Source organism: Phyllostomus hastatus, unplaced genomic scaffold (assembly GCF_019186645.2).
Source record: "Phyllostomus hastatus isolate PE091 unplaced genomic scaffold, TTU_PhHast_1.1 phas_scaffold_12, whole genome shotgun sequence".
In the NCBI taxonomy this organism is placed as follows: Eukaryota; Metazoa; Chordata; class Mammalia; order Chiroptera; family Phyllostomidae; genus Phyllostomus; species Phyllostomus hastatus.
In genome coordinates, this window is record NW_025334007.1 from 93,781 (window position 1) to 110,105 (window position 16,325).

At 38.3% G+C, this 16,325-nt stretch overlaps 1 pseudogene; it reads left to right on the forward strand.

Moving 5' to 3' along the window:
- Positions 1 to 455: 455 nt before the first annotated feature.
- On the forward strand, positions 456 to 1,844 carry LOC123829898 (annotated as a pseudogene).
- The last annotated feature ends 14,481 nt before the right edge of the window (positions 1,845 to 16,325 follow it).

Here is a 16,325-nt window from a genome sequence, read left to right on the forward strand (position 1 = left end):
CTGGGCATCGGGCAGGTAAGACATTTGAAAATGTTATTCAGGATTTCAAGTGCTACGGATTTGAGTCAATTACCTGCTTGATTTCTTTGAGCAGCTTATTTGAATATTACCCTGGTGTGATTGTTTCATTAAATGTAGCCCTTTTGTGGTATCACAGGCTACATTTAATATCTCAAAGCTTTGTTTGAGTGACTTTGCAGGGACATGAGGACAGTTCTGACAGCCCCGCTGACTTCCTAGACCTTGTTCCTCCAGTGATCTTCCCTTTCTCCCCCATTCATGATCAGTTTCACATTTTGCTCACTGCAGAGCAGGGCCTCCAGCGTCTCAGTGACTCGGGCACCTCTCCATCTTTCACTCTTGGAATTTGTTCTTCACTCGCTTTACTCTCTCTCCCGTCCTAACCTTTCAGCATAGTCCTGGAGACACTTTCCTTCTGCCCTGTCTGCACCCCAATGTGGAATGTAGGTGACCTCATCACTGACCCCCTAGAGGCCTTCACCCCTTTCACCTGGCTTGCTTATCTCTGTCCTCTTAGGTAAGCTCAGACTTCAGTTCCCTCTGGCAGGAAACAAAAGGTTTAGTTAAATCCTGAAAGCAAGCAGTTAACCATGTGGGTGTATTCATCCCCTCCAACCTCATTTGTAATTTCCCTGCCACTCAGTAAGCCTTTTTTTTTAAGGCTTTCGGTTAAGTTCTAAGGAACAAGCCACAGTAGTAGAGAATATCACTGATGTAAAATTGCCTTTCATTATTTTAATAAATACTTATTATCTAAAAAGGCCCAGGAACTAGTCTAGGGTTTGGGCAAATACTACTAAAAAAGAGAAACTTCTTCTCTTCCCATGGGATTTGTATTCTAGTGCAGAAGCAGATCAAAACACAAACAGACAGAAAACTGCCATCTTTCTCCCCTTTGTGTCCCAAGGAAATACATCCACGATATTACACATGTATGGAAATTAAAAAGAGAAAATACGTTCTTACAATTCAAGGGTATTATAGTGGAAGACATAAGACCAACCTAAGTATTTCTAATTAATTTGTTTACGATTAATTCAACCACCAAACATGTACTCCAAATATGTGTTGGACACTGAGATTCTGGAGATACACAGAAGAATCAAACGTGGGTCTGCTCTGAAGACACAGCATAGAGTGACAGAATATTGTAAGTGCTCTCACATGGTGTGATTGTTATGAATAAAATGACTACTTTTGCTTAAAGTTTTATTCCCAATGGTTTTGATTACTGTACCTTTTTTGAGTTGTCTCTTTCTCTTTGGAAGCTTGTGCTATTTAACTTTTATTAAATATTTTATTGTTGTTCTATTACAGTTGTCCCAATTTTTCCCTCCTTGCCCTCCACCATGCAGTCCACCCTCATTCAGTGTTTATGAGGAAAACAAAGGATCAAACATCACAATGTAAACTAATCTAATCAGTTTTAGGAGTATTCAATTTGTTGATTATCTAAAAATGTAATAATAACAGTGTCTATTTGATGTGTTATTTGTAGTGATAGAATCATATATTAGACATAGAAAAGAACTACGTGCCCACGTTTCTGGCAGGGACTACCTCCCCATGACAACCTTTCTCTCTCTAAGGATCTCCTTCATCCCTCTGCAGAAGAGGGGAAGAGGAAACACAACAAGAAGCCCCTGGTGTAGATCCCTAATTCCTCCTTCATGGGTGGGAAATGCCCAAGATGCTAGAAGATCACCAATGGCTTTAGCCATGCACAAATGGTGGTTTTGTGTGTTGTCTGCCCCATTGTCCTCTGTCAGCCTACAGGAGGAAAAGCAAGGCTTGCAGAAGTATGCTCTTTCAGAAGCAAGTAGCATGAAAAGCACCCTTATCAAGAGTAGTGGGGGACCATCCCAATAAACACATTTTGGGTGGAAAAAAAGAACTACATGATCAGTTTCTCAATGATGTGAAATTTTAATCTGTATTTCCTTACATCAGTGTTTAGTCTTAATGTAATTGTAGACTGCCAAATTTCTTCGGGAGATTTCACTGTAGACCTCACTGTGAGAACATGTTTAAATAGAAGAAACCTTGACATTGTAGAATGTTTCTCATTGTGTTCCAGTATTATATAATAATTCATCTTATAATTTTACTCTAAGGTTGAAAAACTATCTTTTCTAAGGGAAATCAATAAATAAGCATGGGCTGGGAACCTCAAAATTCCATGAACAAAACATACATATGTATGAACAGTAGTGTCCCCTTCAGTTTTTCTTTAATGAGAAATATAAAAGTAAATACAAACATAATGAGAAAATGTAAGAGAAGATCATATTTTTTTAAAGATAATTTCTTTTTTTAAATATTTTATTTATTTATTTATTTTTAGAGAGGGAAGGGGGGGAGATAGAGAGAGAGAGAGAGACATCAATGTGCGGTTGCTGGGGGTTCTGGCCTGCAACCCAGGAATGTACCCTGGCTGGGAATCGAACCTGGGACACTTTGGTTCCCAGCCCGCGCTCAATCCACTGAGCTACACCAGCCAGGGCGAGAAGATCATATTTTTTAAAAAAATATATGAATATAACACTATAAGATAAGGTTTCCTTGAAATGTTTGTGGTTAGTGTTTGTACTGTATTTGTACAAGTCAGGGTTCTCCAGAGAAACAGAACTGAATAGAATATTATCTGTCTGTTTGTCTGTCTGTAAACTAAAGAATTGGCTCATGTGGTTTGAAGGCTCACAATTCCCCAAATCTCCATTTCGCAAGCTTCAGACCAAGGAATGCTGCTGTTGCAGGTCCAGTCCAAAGGCCAATAGGTTCAAGACCCAAGAAGTGAAGTTGAAGGCAGGGGAAAGAAACAGTGTTCCCCACTCAAAGGCAGTTGAGAATGAGGAGTTCCTTCTTTCTCAGAGTGGGTCAGCATTTTTGTTTTATTCGGGCCTTCAACTGATTAGATGAGGCCCACCCACAATAGGGAAGACCATCTGCTTTACTCAGTGGACTGTTTTAAATATTCATCTCAAAGGTTTGCAGGAACAAGTATAAAGAACAGATGAACAAAAACAAGGGGGTGGAAACAGGAGGGAGCTGGGAAGGGCTGGGTGGTGGGCTGGGATGGGAATAAAGGCAGAAAACTGTACTTGAACAACAATTAAAATAAAATTTAAAAAAATATATTAATCTCATGGAAAAACACCCTGACAGGCACACACAGAATAATGTTTGATTAAATATTGGGGTTTCCCCTGGTCCGGTCAAGTTGACATATAAAATTATCCATCACAGTGTTATTCATAATAAGTGCAGAGTCAACACAAAAATTCTAGTGCCGTAATTGGCAAAAACTGTTTTGACTTTCAGTTCCCTTCTTTCATCTGTTAAAAATGCTACAGACACTAATAGTAACTACAGAATAGTTACACCACTGATATTAGACAATAAATTCTGACTCAGTGTCAGTGATGAGCTTTTATTCATTCATTCATTCACTATATTTCTATTGAGTACATATTATAATGCAGATATTTGTATAGGTCCTAATATAAAAGCCTGTCCCACAAACTCCTCACATATGCCTTTTTTTGCAGCTAAGTGTTAATCAATGTTAATGCTTCTAGATAATCTTTTCTTTAAAAATTAATACATGCAGTAGTCTTGATGATATATTTACAAGGAAGAAGATCATAAGTAGCAGCAGTTGGTGACTTACTCTGCGTGTGTTTGCACATGTATGAAACTCATTTAGTAAAGCAGCAGGGAAAAGTGAGAGCAATCCAAAATCAGTATTATCTTATCCATCCTTAATATCATCTGTCTCTGGGCTGTTGACACTCTATTACCTCACTGTTACAGATACTCTCTCAGTTAACTTTTCACCATCACCAGCCATATTTTACAGATAAAGATGCTGTGAATTTGAGAGCCAGTAACATGCTCCAGCAAGCACACATCTTGTAATTAGCAGCCAGTGACCCTGTGATCTGGATTCCTCTCTGGGTAGTTTGGAAAGTTTGGCTGCACCATGAGTTCCTTCAGGGTAAAGACTGTTTAACTTCTTTGATGCTAAATTTCACATAGTAGGGACTCATAAACACTAGTTAATATGTCGAGGGCCTTATTAAAAGCTTTATTTTATTATTTTTCATCATGTCTCATTATTTCTCCAAATTAAAACAAGTGCGTGTCACTAGATGTTGAATGTATTTAAACTGGATTCCTTTAGAAGGAAAAAAATCAAAGACACCCAATGATGACAAATTATTCTTATAATTTAATACACACAAACATAAAACTAGGTATAAAAATCTCTATGCTTAAAGGTATGCCTATATCGCTGTAAAACTAACAATTTATAAAGATATGCAAATAAAACTACAACATTGAAATTAAGAAGATTCAGTCACACTTCAGATTATGCTTTTTGTCTTAAACATAATCACTTCTGACTGAGAATACACTTGCTGCCTCTTCTCTGTATGCTGGGATGCAAGTTCTCTCGAGTGCCATGCCTTCATTCCCTGATATGTGTGGGCCATCTCAGGTCTGGACCACTCTTCTTTCTGGAACAGTTGGCACACTTTAGTTCTCTGGGTGATTCATAAAGTAAATTTCCTTTCAGGTAGTGAAAGGCATTACTTAAAACTGCCTGTCCTTTTTCACTGACTTGTGAAAAGGAAAGCGATACTTTACTCTGATGTAGTTATTCTGGTTTCATGAAGTACCATTAAAGGTCTCACTAATTTCAATAACTGAAGTTGTTGAAGTTTGTTGGGGACCTCTCTGCCTGGTCTCAGGAAGCTGTAACCCCCTGTGACTTAGGCTGAGTGAAAGACCTCTGGACCAGAAGCCACTAAGGAGACCAAACTTATTTCCCTGGCATGAATGCTGCCTGTTGTAATGCCTGGCTCCCTTTTGCATGATTGGCAGTCAAGGATGGGTAACAATTCTCTAAGAAAGAGAATGAATCTAAGACAGATGCGATCATGTGGGAATGCCCTAAGGGAAGAGATTCAGGGGGCTGTGGAAGTGAAGGGGTGATGGCATCCAAGTCTCCTGGCTGCCTTTTTCTTCTCTGTTAACTCAGGCCTGCAGGGGCGGCTCAGGCCAGAAACTGCGGATCCCTGGGGTAATCAGACCTGGGACATAGAATATGCAAGGTTCTGTGAGATCTGTTTGCTGGAGGATGTTATTAACTTGGAATTTAAAGGCACAGACAGGAAACCTTTGGAACCTGTAGTCCTTTCACATGTTAAAACTCCAATCTCTGCCCAGAATCACAGCAGGAGTTCTGTCTGCACCTTTGTAAGTCACCTACTTCTTTTGATCTTTTCTGCCAGACTGTGAATCCACAAACTAGGTCTATATTCTCAATAAAAATCTGCTTGGGAATAGATACAGCGCACCCTCCAAGAGAGAGGGTGGTCAAAGGTGCTGTCCACTAGAGAGAGTGGTCCTTCTATCCCTATTCCCCCACAGGACCTGGTTGTCTCTGTGTATGTTTTTTCTCATGTTTCGACGAGCATCTGCAGCTGAGATGGATACTGCTGGATGGTATCATCCACAGAAGTTTCCATCTATTAAAATATTTTTCATTTCCCTGGCATCAGTTTAAAAGGAAATACTAGTTTTTGAAGCTGATGAAATCAGTCAATGTGACCATATGTGTGGACATGGGATAATTGTCTTTTTTACACTTGGACAAACCAGTCAGCAGCAATCACACTCGGCAGGATTCAAAACACGTGCAATTGTGCACACTGTATCTGTGTGGCTGTGACGAGCTATAAAGAGATCGAGAGAATCCTGAAAATGCTTTCAATAATTTTTCTTTGTTTTCCTTCTTTAAACTTTATTTTTACTGTTGACATTATTACAGATTTTCCTCTTCTTTGCCCCTTTGCCTACCTCCACCCAGCCCCCACCCCTTCTCTCTGACCATCAGCACACTGTTGTATTTCATTTAGAATGAAACTCAAGGACAAATGCAGATAATACCGAGTTGGAATGACAGGAACATACCATATATCTAATCAGAACCTATTTAGCATCTAATGTAAGTCCTACTTTGTGCTGAATGAGTGCAAATGGCAGGAATTTTGATCTCATGGGCCCAAGACTCTAGTTCATTTCCCTTTGTTCACCTACATTAAATACATTTATGTGATGTAAAATTAGTTCCTGATAAGTTGATAATAAGAATGCACTGTGATATGTAGTTACTTTGAAATATTCACATGTATTCAATAATATTTTATTTAAAATCTTTCCTTCCGTTGTCACAAATACAGAAGTGCTCATACCTTTTCCTTCATAACAATTATGTTTGGGGAAATATAGTTGGTGCAATTATGTAAATTAGCCTACAGATTCCACATGTCTTGGTTGAAGCTGTAGATAATTTGTTTCACTAAAATGAAGTATAAGTCTTTCCAAACAAGTTAGGCAAAAAGTATAATCCTTATAGAATTTTCTGTACCTCATAGTCATATTGACCTTGAGTGCTAATACAATAACTTTTACATGTAATCATTTTTGTTCATGATTGGGCATGAGCAATTTTTCTCCCATTTTTAATTTTTTTAACTTTTCTTTCATACTCTCAAATGTTTATATGCTCTTTTTCTCATTCATAAAAATATAATAACCTCAACTAGCCAATGTTAAAACTCTGTAAAAAACACCACTTACCAATGTAGATTTTGTGTAGTGTTTTCTGTGTGCTATTCACAGAATTACCTTCTGAGCTTTTCACTCTTCAGTTTTTGCTCACACTTGAAGAATAAAAAATGTCCTTTAGATTTATTTCCTTGAGGCTTTTGCCATTTTCCCAAAAATGCAAACAAACAAACAAACACATAAAACCCCCTCAGTATTTAGGGTCCGTGTTTAATATTGAGAGAATTTCAAATTCCTAGGAAATACCTGATTATTTGGTAGCTGTCTGCCAAAATGATTTTAAACTTAATTTATTTCAATGTCAATCAATGGGTTGAGACATATTCACTAGGTAGAATATAAACATTTGGCTTTTGCTTCTGTGGATGGAGTTCTCAAGTTCTGGTTTCTCACCTGACAATCACTCAAGGGGAAAGGCTCATTGATCTGCGGAGTACTGTCAGCTGTAGGACTTGTTTTTCCTTCAGTAATGTTATCCCTTGAGTTTGTCCAGCCAGAAAAGTGCTGATTTCTTCCAAACCACTGGCAGTGATGTGAATGTAGTGTGTGTGTATGTATGTCCGTGTGCCACTATGTATATGTAGGTGTTTACACACAACACCAAGAGGGGTTGAGTGTAAAGCCAAAACCTAGCATTCCTTTAAGGACATGAATCAAACCAGTTATGGAGTAATTAATGGAGTTGTTGAGGCCAAAGGCAGCCCACTTGAAGGAAAGAGGCTGTTGAAAGTGGAAATTGAGGGGAACGGAACTAGTGAAAAGAATTCTTGGAGGGTAATAGTCTTCTCTTGTTACAGGGTGCAGCCAAGAGGGGGGACCCCAAATAGGCATTTGAAATGGGGTCCAGAACTCATGGTGTCCAGGAGATTTTAAGATGTTTCCACCCCTTCCCCCACAGGTGTGAGTTGGGGGAAGGGGCACACAGAGCAAGAACATGCAGGGCAGCTTTGCAGCTAATCCATGGCGTGGTCATTTAGCATACCTACAGCCTTTGGCTGGTCACTTAGATATGCTAAATAGCTATGGCCATGCTCTAGGCCAGGGGGATGGAAACAGACCTCCCCCCAAGATGTGACTGGGGGGCAGGTCCCCCGAGTTATAGCACCTGTGTGGGAGCTCAGAGAAGATTGGCTCCATGACATGGGGTCACACCTGCTCAGACCCACGATGGTGACCAGAAAAGCTGGAGAAGACAGCAGATTGAGGGCAAGTGTGCCCAAGTGTAGGAGGAGTTGGAAATAGGGCTGCAGAGGAAGATTGGTGCGGGGATTTAAACCCAGACATGGCAGCCATTGAAGAGAGAACCACGTGGCTTTGGCAGAGTGGGAACCCCCGCAGCTTTAGAAGGGGAAACCACCACCTGGTTTTAGCAGAGATCCTGGTGACTCAGCTGAGGGTGCCGGGAACCCAGGGAGGTCTCCCAGTCGAGATAGAGTACTAACTGGGAAGAACCAGAGGACTGCCTGAGCCATGGACTTCTATTTCCTTTCCTGAGATATGGTACTCTGGACTGGGCAAAGGGGGGAGGAAGGATTGTGTCTGTTTGTGGGTGTTTTAAGGGACTTTAGGATTTTTTTAAAAGATTTTATTTATTTATTTTTAGAGGGGGAAGGGAGTGGGGGGAGAGAGAGAGAGAGAGAGAGAGAGAGAGAGAGAGAGAAACATCAATGTGCAGTTCCTGGGGGTTCTGGCCTGCAACCCAGGAATGTACCCTGGCTGGGAATCGAACCTGGGACACTTTGGTTCCCAGCCCGCGCTCAATCCACTGAGCTACGCCAGCCAGGGCTGACTTTAGGATTTTTTGATAAAGACATTAGGTCACTACTTTAAGTTTGTATAGCATTAAATAAACATTTCCTTTTCACGAATCTCTGGCATTGAGAGACATCTTTCCTCTGGCGGCAGACATAACGGACCTGGGGGCTTCTTTCAATAATAGTATATCATCCCAGGCCCCCCCTTGTTTGTTCTGTAACACTCTCCCTATGGCCATTCATTTTTAAAGCCCTTGTCCTGGAGTAGTAAGGGAAAGCTGTTCTGAGAGCAGATTCTGGTGGCAGGGAACATTATTTTCTTGTACATGCAGCTATTGACACTGCAAATGGCTTAGCATTCCTCATCTTAACTGTCAGGGATTAAAAGCAATAATGATAATTGGAAATGTCAGTTCCTTGTCCTAAATATTTTGTTTACAATCACTTCCATATTGCACCAGACCTCTATCAGTTATCAGTGCTTTTATTCCCCCCTAATTCTTCACTTTGCTCCTTAATCAAATGTATTCCTCAATTATGATGAAGGGAAATGCAATTTTCCCTATTTGGCCCTTCCCCTTCATTCTTTTTTTGTGCCTTAACACTCCCTAATTTTTAAAGGAAAAAAGACAATAGTATATAAATGAATTAAGGTACAGAATTTCTCAAGTTATAAAAATCAATTCCTGTGTGTCATTATTAATTAATAAATACATTGATCATATCAGTTAAGTATTCAGGTTTGTCTGCAGTGATTGCAGCTACAAGGTACAAAAAACATACTCTATTTATTCAGTTGTTAAAATGTAGGAGGGGAAGTGGATATAGGAATAACAAGATTCTATGCAGAACCAAGAGTCCACTTCATTGTCTTCCACAGATACTGTTTCACAAACCATGGTGGTGATTTTCCTAGCCATGCTATTAAATATATTTGGTTAGAATACATTCTTTTTAGCATTCATTTATTCAGTAATGTCCCCAGTATTTTTTGAGGTTTGGGGGAATGTATTAAGGGGAGAAAACTTTTTATTTCTTGCCCAAAATGGTACTGTCACTTTTGGATACTTCCATCTAGTACTACATAGTGACTAGTCTGATGTTTCTGATAGGTAGCATATTAAGACAGATCTTTATCTCAGCTACACCATCACAGGGTATGGTAATTTTTTATTGTTCTTAAGTACAGTTGTTTCCATTCCCCCCCACCAAGCCCCCCGCCCCCATCCCTGCCTCCCACCTCAATCCTACCCTCTTTGGCTTTGTCCATATGTCCTTTATACATGTTCCTTGATGACCCTCCCCCTATTTCCCCCATTATCCCTCCCCACTCTGATTACTGTCAGTTCTTTATTTCAATGTCTCTGGTAATATTTTGCTTGCTTGTTTGTTTTGTTGATTAGGTTCCACTTACAGGTGAGATCATATGGCATTTGTCTTTCACTGCCTGGCTTACTTCACTTAGCATAATGCTCTGCAGTTCCATCCATGCTGTCGCAAAAGGTAGGAGGTCCTTCTTTCTTTCTGCTGCATAGAATTCCATTGTGTGAATGCACCACAGTTTTTTGACCCAGTCATTTACTGATGGACACTTAGGTTGCTTCCAGCACTTGGCTATTGTAAATTGTGCCTCTATGAACATTGGGGTGCATAGGTTCTTTTGAATTAGTGTTTCAGGGTTCTTAGGCTATAATCCCAGTAGTGGAATTGCTGGGTCAAAAGGCAGTTCACAGTCATTTTTAGTTTTCTGAGGACATTCCATACTGTTTTCCACAGTGGCTGTACCAGTCTGTGTTCCCACCAACAGTGCACTAGGGTTCCCTCTTCTCTACAACCTTGCCAGCACTTTTTGTTTATTGATTTGTTTATGATGGCCATTCTGACTGGCATGAAGTGATATCTCATTGTGGTTTTAATTTGCATCTCTCTGATGGCTAGTGATGCTGAGCATCCTTTCATAAACCAGTTCATTAGAGTAAATATCTGTATGGGACACTTGGTTTTATAAAACGTTTTCATAACTAAATGATGTAACTTTAGAGCATCCTTCAGACTGTGTTCTTGCAAAGGAATGCTGTTGGGTCAACTGAACAAGAGAAAACAGCTAATAATATAATATTAGAACTATTTTTATAAAATAGCAATTCAGTTGAAATTTTGTGATAAGGTCAGTAACACCTTAGAAAACCATGGTGTATATATGTATGCATCAAATGCATACATTTGTATGTTCATATAAGGTTTTGATAGCTAATGTTAACTAAAATTTGGACCTTAATGTGGAATTTGGTATGGATATATATTATAAATTGTGATTATTAACATAAAATTAATACCCTATATTTCATAACTCAGGTTATACTTGTATAATTTAGAAATAATAATATGAATATTTTTGCCTACTCTTCCAATATTGGACATTAGTCAGGTAAAGTAGACATTAGTGAGAACATACATGTTAGTTGATTTTATGTGTATATATTCTGTGAATTTTTAATTCTTTATAGATACAAATATTGCATTAGACACCATGGAGTAAAATTAAGCCAGCAGTAGTAGAGAACTGAAATTATTGGTTATTCTAAATTTTTTACATGTATAATATTAAGAGATTCTGTAAATTTTTGGTATCTACTAGAAGATAAACTAAGATTTATGATAGCTCTTTGAATGCATGTACTCAAGTTTCATCACTAGAAAAGTGAAGGCAGACAGATCCTTTTGATTAAATCAGCAGACATAAAGCAGTGACATTTACATATCCTAAGAAAAAATTTTACAATTTTAATAACTCAGTAAATTAGTTTAGCCATTTGTGAGGTCTTCTAATTATATACCAGAGAATTTTATGTGTATGTGGCATGAACCACTTTATAAATAGAGGTGTCTCTACTTGATTTCCTCCTAAGTATGATAAAATATGCATAAACTGATTGATATAGGAACAGCCCTCATATTTTTTTCTGAAATTTATATAAAAAATCAAATGAACCTTCTAGAAATATGAAAAAAAATTAGCCTGCTGTTTTTATTTTGGGAATTGAGTAAGTCATTTGTTCTCCCTTGGCCTCAAGTTCTTTATTTAACAAAGTGGTCTTGGACTATATTTGCTGGAGATACTTAAATCAAATGATTTCATACCCAGGAATACCAACCCTTGGCTGTGAATCAAAATCAATTGAGGGAATTCTGATTCAGTATATCTAGGTAGAACTCTGGCATATGTACTTTTAAGAAGAGCCACAAGTGACTAATACCTAGCCAGGATATAGAATAGTGATTTTATGCTACTTGATGCAAAGAACAAAATGGGAATCTCAAACTTATGTATCACTTATGACTTATCTAAATACCATACCTGGCTAAGAGAAAATGTCAGTGGTTGTAGTAGTGGCAAAATAGCTGCAGTGTATCTCTTTATAAGAAAATATAGTCAACAGTGTCACTGGTAGAAAGATGATTAGAAGGGATAACATATTAGGCTTCTCCAGAGAAACAGACCCTAATAGTATGGCAGATCATTAATATAAGACAGAGGGAGAGGGGGGAAAGGGGAAAGGGGAATAAGGAGGGAGAGAAGGAGGGAGGAAAGGCAGATGGGGGGGGAGAGAGAGAGAGAGAGAGAGAGAGAGAGAAAGATGTCAGTAGGTTGGAAAATCAGACAAAAGTTCATGTTGCAGTCCTGAGTCCAAAGGCTGTAAACTCAGAATTTCTGCATTGTAATCTGTAGGGATAAGTAATTCTTTCTTTCTTTCTTTCTTTCTTTCTTTCTTTCTTTCTTTCTTTCTTTCTTTCTTTCTTTCTTTCTTTCTTTCTTTCTTTCTTTCTTTCTTTCTTTTTCTTTCTTTCTTTCTTTCTCTCTTTCTCTCTCTCTCTCTCTCTCTCTCTCTCTCTCTCTCTCTCTCTCTCTCTCTCTCTCTCTCTCTCTCTCTCTCCCTCTCTCTCTCTCTCTCTCTCTCTCTCTCTCTCTCTCTCTCCCTCTCTCTCTCCCTCTCTCTCTCCCTCTCTCTCTCTCTCTCTCTCTCTCTCTCTCTCTCTCCCTCCCTCTCTTCCTCTCTCTCTCTCTCTCTCTCTCTCTCTCTCTCTCTCTCTCTCTCTCTCTCTCTCTCTCTCTCTCTTTGCAAGGATTTCTATCTTTGCCCCTAAGGCCTTCAACTGACTGGATGATGCCCATGCACACTAGGAAGGGATTCTCTGCTTTTGTCAAAGCCTATTTATTTAAATGTTAATTAATCACATCTAAAAAAAAACCTTCATAACATCTAGACCGAGCAACTGGGTACCATAACCTAGCCAAGTTTACACATAAAATTAACCATCACAGATGATAAATGTTCATGAGGGCTGATGCAGGCGGAAGACTGATGAAGTAGGTTCAGTCCGAGTGAATGTAATTGGCTATCTGAGAAGGGTTGGATATGCTGTGTGTGTGTGAATGGGGGAGGCGGCAAGGTTGCAGATCATTTGAGCCTGTTGGGGCATGAAAATGGTGTCCTGAGCCAGTGTTAGATCTGTAGTAAGTGTTGTAGGCAACTGAGGGTAGGCAGAGCCACACGGGATGTCAGAATTGGGACACATAAAGCTTCATTTAACCAGTAAATTTTATCACACTATTTCCATAGTTTATTCTCATTCCCTTTTTCACCTGTTCATTATATGCTGCTCCAATCAGTCTTTCAATTTGCTTGAACATTTGTTTATTAGTTTGGTGGATGTTGCTTTGGGCTATAAGTACTGTACTATCCATTTTTCATATAGTGGCAGTTGTTGCCTGTTGATTGAACAGGCCAGTTATAATTTCTCTGCACTCTGTAGTGATGCCAGTTTTCCTTAACCTGGGAAGGGTTGTTTGCATAAGCATGTTGCTTCCATTTCTAGTTTTTTTACTGCTACTTGAATACTTGCAAGTCTTTGTATCTTCTTAGCTCTTTTATGACTCCATTAACCTGTAGGCCTACCAGTTATTTACACATTATTTAAGTGAATTATTTTGTCCACAGCTGCTTCTATTTGATATTGCCTTTCCCATTTTGTATATGCTAAGTTTGAATTTTCTCTAAATTCTGTTACCTTGGATAATATGATTAATACTGTGGTTTTAGCCCTGGCTGGCATGGATTAGTTGGTTGAAGCATTCTCCCCTATACCAAGAGATTGGGGGTCTGATTCCTGGTTAGGACACACATCTAGGTTGTGGGTTTGATCCCTAATTGGGGCACGTATGGGAGTCAACCAATTGATACTTCTCTCTCTCACATCTCTCTCTCTCTCTCTCCCCCCACTCTTCCCCTCCTCCCCCCCATCCCTTCTTCTCCCTTTAAAAAATCAATAAACATGGGGGAAATACTGTGGTTTTAAAAGCCTTTGAAAGTCTTTTGGACCTATAAAAGGCACAAAGCTAATGAAAAGTAATTCTCAGATTTCAGTGTGCATAAGAATCATCTAAAGACCATGTAAATGCAGATTTTGGCTCCATTTTTAGAAAATTCTAAAGTGTATATGGAGAGAAGGATCCCACAAATTTGTATTTTAAAGGGACTAGTTTCTTTCTGGTATGCTTAATAGCCATTTTATGTTGATCCATCACAATGCAATGTACACTCCAAAAACACCTGAAACCTTTTATTTTGTAACAATTTTAGATTTAGAGAACAGTTGTAAAGATAGTGTAAAGAGTCCCCATGTACTCTTCACCCATCTTCCGCTAATGTTGTCTTGCATAGTATATATGGTAAAACTAAAGAAAAAAAGTTGATATGTTACTTTTTATTAAGCTCTAGACTTTATTCAGATTTATATATTTTTTTAATTTTTTAACAATATTGTCTTTTCTCTGCTCCAGAATCCAATCCAGTATTTCACATTAAATTTCGTTGTCACATTTCTTTAGTCTTCTGTGGTCTTTCACGGGTTTTTAGCCTTGCCTTGTTTTCCATAACCTATATATTGAATAGTTTGGAGCAATACTGGTTAAATATTTTGTAGAATGTCCCCGAATTTGGGTTCATTCAGTTTTTCTCATGATTAGACCTGAGTGCTGAGTTTGGGGGAAGAATATCATAGAGGTAAAATGCCTTTTCTCACCACATTTTCTCTGAGGATACATGATACCAATGTGACTTATAACTGGTGATGTTAACCTTGCTCACTTGGTGAAGGTGAAGCCTGCTGGGTTTCTTCACTGCAAAGTCATTACGGTTCCCTTTCCCCTTATCTATCTTTGGGAATCCAGGCACAACTCCAAGGAGGAAGAACTATCTACATATATTATACGAAATTCTTTGTAAGAAAGATTTCTACTTTCTTCCCCCTTTATTTATGATTTCAATTATTTATATCAGTATAGACTCATGGATATTTATTTTATATTGTGCTGTAACTTTAATTCTGTTGCTCAAATTGTTTTAGCTGAGGTCATCAGGTACTCCTTCAGTTTGGCTCCTCTCTCCCTTTGATCTGCCCCCGCCCTTTTGTTTTTTAGCACTTCCATATTTATTGCCCCAGTGCTAGAATTAGTCATTTCTCCAAAGATGTCTGGGTTTTGTTTTGTTTTTGTTATTTAGGAGGATATTTAGAAACCAAGGTCTGGATGCTGGATGTGCTTGTTGCTACTTGGGTGTCACTTTTTCTAGTCTTTTAGCAGACAGAACTATGAAATACATGCATGGATACTTAACCAACATATACATACACATCTATAATCATTTCTATAGGTATCCATCTTTATACATATTGCACTAAATATGAGTTCATACTAGTGTCTAAGACTCTAAATCCAGCATCACAGTTCCCCTTGCTTATTTGTAACTTCTTTTACTGACAGTAAGAGACGTGACTCACATTATTTACCATGTATTTACTTATTTGTTCAATCCTAGTATACATGCAGTTTCATATATTTTTTTAACCATACCCTACTGAGAAACGTATTTGCCAACTAAAATTTTGTTTGTACACAGTTATTTTTTGTTTGATCTTGCATTTGCCAATCAAAACATCATTTTCCACAGTCAATTTAAGTCAACTCCTTTTTTTCTGCCCACTCCAGTACATTTATATCGCATAGTGGTAATGCAGTTAGATTCATTAGTTACAGCCTGCATTCCATCTGTGGATACTCTGATTTTCCTTTAAAAAAATGTACACATTGAAGTTCACCCTGTGATATACTGTCCTATGGATTTTGACAAATGGGTAGAATCATGTATCTTCCATTCAGTGCCCTACAGAAGTTTCATAGCCCTAAAATATTCCCTGTGAGAGTCCCCTTTGTATCATTTCCTCCCAACCCCTGACAAACAAATACCGATCTGTTCTGAATCATACAATGTGTAGGCTTTTAGATCTGGTGTCTTCGACTTAGCAACATACATTTAAGATCCGTTCATGTTGTGTGAATCGATAGTTTCTTACATTTTATCACTGAAAAGTATTCATCATCTCAAATAACAAATTTGTTTATTCATTCACCTGTGAAAGACAATTTGATTATTTCCAGTTTGAGACAATTATGCAGAAAGCTGCTATGTTAAGAATATGTTTAAGTGTATACGAAATTGCCAAACTGTCTTCCCAAGTAGCTGTATCATTTTACACTTCTACTAGCAAAGAATGTGAGCTCCCTGTTGCATGAAATCTTCACCAGCATCTCAGTTTCTGGATTTTAGCTATTCTAGTATGTATATAGTGATATCTCACTGTGATTTTACTTGTATTTCCCTGATGACAGATGACATGGAGCATCTTTTCATATGCTTATTTGCCATCCGTCTATCTTCTTGGATGGAAATACATATTATTCATATATTCTTATAAATTAGGTTTTTTAAAAAGTTTATTGTTTAAGTACAGTTTTCTGCCTTTTCTCCCCACCTCTCCCAGGTTATTTTATTATTGTTGAGTTTTAAGAGTTCT